Source organism: Penaeus vannamei, chromosome 41 (genome assembly GCF_042767895.1).
Source record: "Penaeus vannamei isolate JL-2024 chromosome 41, ASM4276789v1, whole genome shotgun sequence".
Lineage (NCBI taxonomy): Eukaryota > Metazoa > Arthropoda > Malacostraca > Decapoda > Penaeidae > Penaeus > Penaeus vannamei.
The window spans coordinates 25,499,985-25,505,430 of NC_091589.1; positions in this window are offsets into that span (position 1 = coordinate 25,499,985).

Consider the following 5,446-nt stretch of genomic DNA (forward strand, 5'->3'; position numbering starts at 1 on the left):
TACTTCTTCCCTCTTTATTCTCTTTCCGTCTTTCCGTTCCTCTTTTCATTTCTTTCGTCCTCCATAATTTTCTCCCTTTTCTTGTTTCTCTGTTTTATTCTCCCTCTTTTTTCTTTCTCCTTTTCGGTATTTCTCTCCCTCTTCATCTCCCCTCCTGTTTTCGTTTCTTCTCTCTCCTCTTTTCCCCTTATCTATTCTCTTCTTACCTCTCCTCTTCTCATCGCTCCTCAACTCTTCCTCTTCTCTTTCTTCTCCCACCTCCCTTTTCTTTTAATCTCTCCTTTCGGTCCTCCTCTTCCACCCTTTATTCTCCCCCACTTCCTCTCACCCTCTCTTTTCACTCCCTTCTTCCTGTTACATACCTTACTGTTTGTTACTTCCTATACAGGCCTGTTACTGTTGACATTGTCTGTTGTTATTAGCCTGCTGCTGTTATGTTACCGTTGATCTGTTACTCGCAATATTTTGTTATTTTGTTACCGTTAATATTGTCTTGTTAGCGTTATCCTTTCCCTGTTACCATGGCTCTGTTATCATTACCCTGCCTCTCTCTCTCTCTCTTTCTCTTTCGTTTTCTCTTTCTCTTACTCTTTCTCTCTTTCTCTCTCCCTCTCTCTCTCTCTCTCTCTCTCTCTCTCTCTCTCTCTCTCTCTCTCTCTCTCTCTCTCTCTCTCTCTCTCTCTCTCTCTCTCTCTCTCTCTCTTCTCCCTCTCTCTCTCCCTCTCCCTCTCCCTCTCCCTCTCCCTCTCCCTCTCCCTCTCCCTCTCTCCTCTCCTCTCCCTTCTCCCTCTCCCCCTCCTCCTCTCTCGTCTTGTTCTTCGACGCGGGTCCTGTAACCCTGCCAATGTTGCCCTTAACCCATCACTGTTGTTTACCTTCCGAATGCTACTGTTACTCCCCCCCACGTTACTCACACGAATATCTTCTTTAAAGTGACTTGCGGTAATGATGTCTTTGTGTTACCTTTAATATGGCGCCGTTACCATGTTACTGTTGTTATTGTCCTGCTAATATGTCACTGTAATGTTCCTGTTAACTAGTTACTGCTCTGATTGTCCTGTTAACTTGTCATTGTAATGTTCTTGTTAATTTGTTACTGCTGTTATTGTCCTGTTAGCTTGTCACTGTAATTGTCCTGTTAACTAGTTACTGTTGTTACTGTCCTGTTAATATGTCACTGCAATTGTCCTGTTAACTAGTTATTGTTGTTATTGTACTGTTAACTTGTCATTGTAATGTTCCAGTTAATTTGTTACTGCTCTTATTGTCCTGTTAACTTGTCACTGTAATGTTCCTGTTAACTAGTTACTGATCTTATTGTCCTGTTAACCTATTACTGTTTTTATTGTCCTGTTAACGTGTTACTGTTTTTGTCCTGTTAACTTGTTACTGCTCTTATTGGCCTGTCAGCCTATTACTGTTATCGCCCTCTTACCTTGTTACTGTTCCTCCCATCCAGTCATTATCAACATCGTTCCGTTACCCACTTACTACAAACATCACCCACCTGTTTCCAACACCAATCTGTCCCCCTCTCCTTGTTACCTTACACCCCGTTACCCTACTGCCGTTCCTCTCACCCTCTCTACCCTGTCACTCCTAATTCCGCCACCCCACTCCGTTACTGTTCGCGCCACCCTGTCACCCTGTCCCCCTCTTCTCCCTGTTACCTATACCCCGTTACCCATCATTCTGTCCCCCCCTCTCCCTGTTACCTTACACCCCGTTAACCTACTTGCTTTCCTCTCACCCTCTCACCCTCTCTACCCTGTCACTCTTTATTCCGCCATGCCACTCCGTTACTGTTCACGCCACCCTGTCACCCTGCCCCCCTCTCCCTGTTACCTACACCCCGTTACCCTACTTGCTTTCCTCTCACCCTCTCTTCCCTGTCACTCTTTATTCCGCCACGCCACTCCGTTACTGTTCGCGCCACCCTGTCACCCTGCCCCCCTCTCCCTGTTACCTACACCCCGTTACCCTACTTGCTTTCCTCTCACCCTCTCTACCCTGTCACTCTTAATTCCGCCACCCCACTCCGTTACTGTTCGCGCCACCCTGTCCCCCTCTCCCTGTTACCTACACCCCGTTACCCTACTTGCTTTCCTCTCACCCTCTCTACCCTGTCACTCCTAATTCCGCCACGCCACTCCGTTACTGTTCACGCCACCCTGTCACCCTGTTACCTCAACTCCTGTTCCTGTTGTGCAGAGAACAGGTGCACACAGGTAAACAGGTGTCGGTGGCGGGTCGGGCTGTGTCCACTAGGGATCGGGAGGGGGGTGGGCGGGGCGTCGGGGGGCCGGTGGAAAGGAGTGGAGGGGGTGGAAGGGGAGGGGGGAGAGGGAGATGAAGGAGGGGGAAGAGGAGGAAGGGGAGAGGGGGGAGGGAGGGAGAAGGGGAGGGAGGGTGGAGAGATGGAGAGGATGGGGGAGATGAAGGGGAGGGGAAGGAGATGAGGGGGAGGGGGTGAAGGATAGGGAGGAATGAGGGGGAGGGGGAAGACGAAGGAGAGGAAGAAAAATAGGGATAATAAAAAAATAATACAGGCGAGAGAAGAAGAAAGCCGAGAAAAGACAGAAAGAGAAAGAGAGAAAGATAGGTAGAATGAGTAAAAGAAAGAGAGAGAGAGAGAACGAAAGAAAAACGAAAGAGAGAGAGAAGAATTATAGATAGATAGAGAACGAAAAAGAAGAAAAGCGATAGACAGAAAGAAAGAGAAGAACGACAGAAAAGAGAGAGAGAGAGAGAGAGAGAGAGAGAAAGGGAGAGAGAGAGAGAGAGAGAGAGAGAGAGAGAGAGAGAGAGAGAGAGAGGGAGAGGGAGAGAGGCGAATGGACATATGCGAAGTCACACTGCAAGTTAGCCTACTCTCCCCTCCCTTCACCCCCCTTCACCCTCCTCCTCCCCATTCACCTGCATACCGACTTGTAGTCTTGTGAATGAACCCGGACCCCCCCCCCCCTGTCGCTCTCCACTCCTCCCTCTCCTTAACCTCCGCCTCCTCTACTCCATCCTCCTCTTCTTCTTCTTCCTCTTCATCATCTTCTTCTTCTTCTTCTTTTTCTTCTTCCTCTTCATCATCTTCTTTTTCTTCTTCCTCTTCTTCTTTTTCTTCTTCCTCTTCATCTTCTTCTTCCTCTTCCTCTTCCTCTTCCTCTTCCTCTTCTCTTCCTCTTCCTCTTCCTCTTCTTCTACTTCTAGTTCTACTACTACTACTTCTTCTTCTTCTTCTTCTTCTCGTCTCTTCCTTCCTTCCATCTTCTACAACTTAGTTATTATTCATATCTCCTTCCTATCCTTGGTCTTATTGCTGTTTTTGCTTTCTTCATCTTCTCACATTCTCTCTTTCCTTTTCTTCTTTCCACTTCTCTCTTTCTTCATCATTATTCCTCTCTTCTTCCTATCGTTCATCTTATTGGTTTTTGCTTTCTTCATCTTCTCCTATTCTCCCTTTCCTTTTCTTTTTCCACTTCTCTCTTTCTTCATCTTTATCCTCTTCATCGTCACAATCATATCTAATCTATTCTTTTATTCTTTATTCCTTTTCCACTTCTTCCAATTTCCCCCCGAATCACAACGACCATAATCATAATACTAATGATAATAAAATAGACATAATTACAACAACAACACTAACAATAATAACCACTATAATAATGATCTCAAAACACTAACAATCACTATTTATATAATTATTTCTGATATGATGATGATTATCACTATCATCATTTTTATATCCATATCATTATTACTATTATCAATCATCATCATCATTCCTTCTTTTGTCTACTATTGTTATTATCTTATTGTGACTATTCCTCATATGATGACGATCATCACTATCATCATTTTTATATCACTATCATTATCACTATCATCATTATCATTATTTCTATTATCTACTATTATTATCACAAGCTTTATCATCATTCTACTATCATTATCCTTATCACATTATACCTATGAACAACAAAAGTAACAACAGTACCGAGAATATTCATTATAATAATCAATCATTTCTATTATGATTATCACTGATATCATAAATACAAGTACGAGAAGAAGAAGAAGAAAAAGAAGAACAACAAAAGAAGAGAGAGAGAGAGAGAGAGAGAGAGAGAGAGAGAGAGAGAGAGAGAGAGAGAGAGAGAGAGAGAGAGAGAGAGAGAGAGAGAGAGAGAGAAAGGAACAAATAACAGACACACATGTAAGCAAAAATAGACACAGAAATAAAACAGACTGACAGACAGACACAAAACAAAACAGGTTGGAGAAACACAAAATTTAGAAAGGGGTTAAACAATAATAAACAGACAAATAAATATATAAACAAATGGAATTAAAAAAAAAAACAATAAAACCAAAATCCTGCTGAACATCCTGTCCCCTCTCTCTACTCCCCCCTCCCCCACACCCCACCCACCCCCTTACCCTCCCCCTCCCTCCACACGCCCCACTCCCCCTTACCCATCCCTCCCCCCCCACACCCCACTCCCCTCATTACCTTTACCCCTCCACCCCCCTTCCAACGAACACGCCCCACTCCCCTCTTCCCCTTCCCCCTCCCCCCATCCTCCAGGGTGTAGCATTGAATGGACCTCCCCCTCCCCCTCACTCTCCTTACCCTCCCCCTCCCCCAGTCCACAGGCCGGGGGAACCTGTCCGGCCGAAGCTACTGTGAATGACTGCGCTAGCTGGGGGCTCCCCCCCCCCCCCCCCTCACTCCCCCTCTCCCTCTCTCCCTCCCTTCTCCTGCACTCTTCGTCCTCTCTCCCCGTCTCTCTTTTTCTTTCTTTCTCTTTTTCTTTTTTTCTTTCTCTCTCTCTTTTTTTCTTTCTCTCTCTCTCTTTCTTTATCTCTTTCTTTTTTTTTCTTTCTCTCTCTCTCTGCTTTCTCTCTCTCTCTCTCTCTCTCTCTCTCTCTCTCTCTCTCTCTCTCTCTCTCTCTCTCTCTCTCTCTCTTCTCTCTCTCCTTCTCTCCCTCTTTGTTTTTTCCTTCTTCTCCATCTCCTCCTCTTCCTTCCTTCCCTCCTTGCCCTCCTTGCCTACCTATTCGTCTCCTCTATCCCTCTTTGCCTCCCTTTCCTTCTCATATTCTGTTTCTCTTTCCTGTCCCTCGTTCTCCCAATTCCGATTCTGTCTCCTCTTCCTCTTCCTTTTCCTTCCTCTCTCTTCTATTCCCCTCTCCTTCTCTATCACCCTTCTCCCTTTTCTCTCTCCTCCTATGCCACTTCCTTCTTCCTTCCTTCCCTCCTTCTTCACGGAGGTGCGATTGGATCTTCCTTTTGTTTGCCCTATCCATCCTTTCTTCTTCTTCTTCTTCCTTCTTTCTTTTCCATTTTCTTTTTTCTCTTTCCTTTTTCTTCTTCTTTTCTTTTTCTTCTACTTCTTCTTTCTCCTCTTTTTCTAATCATCATTATCATTTTTCATCATACTTCATCTTC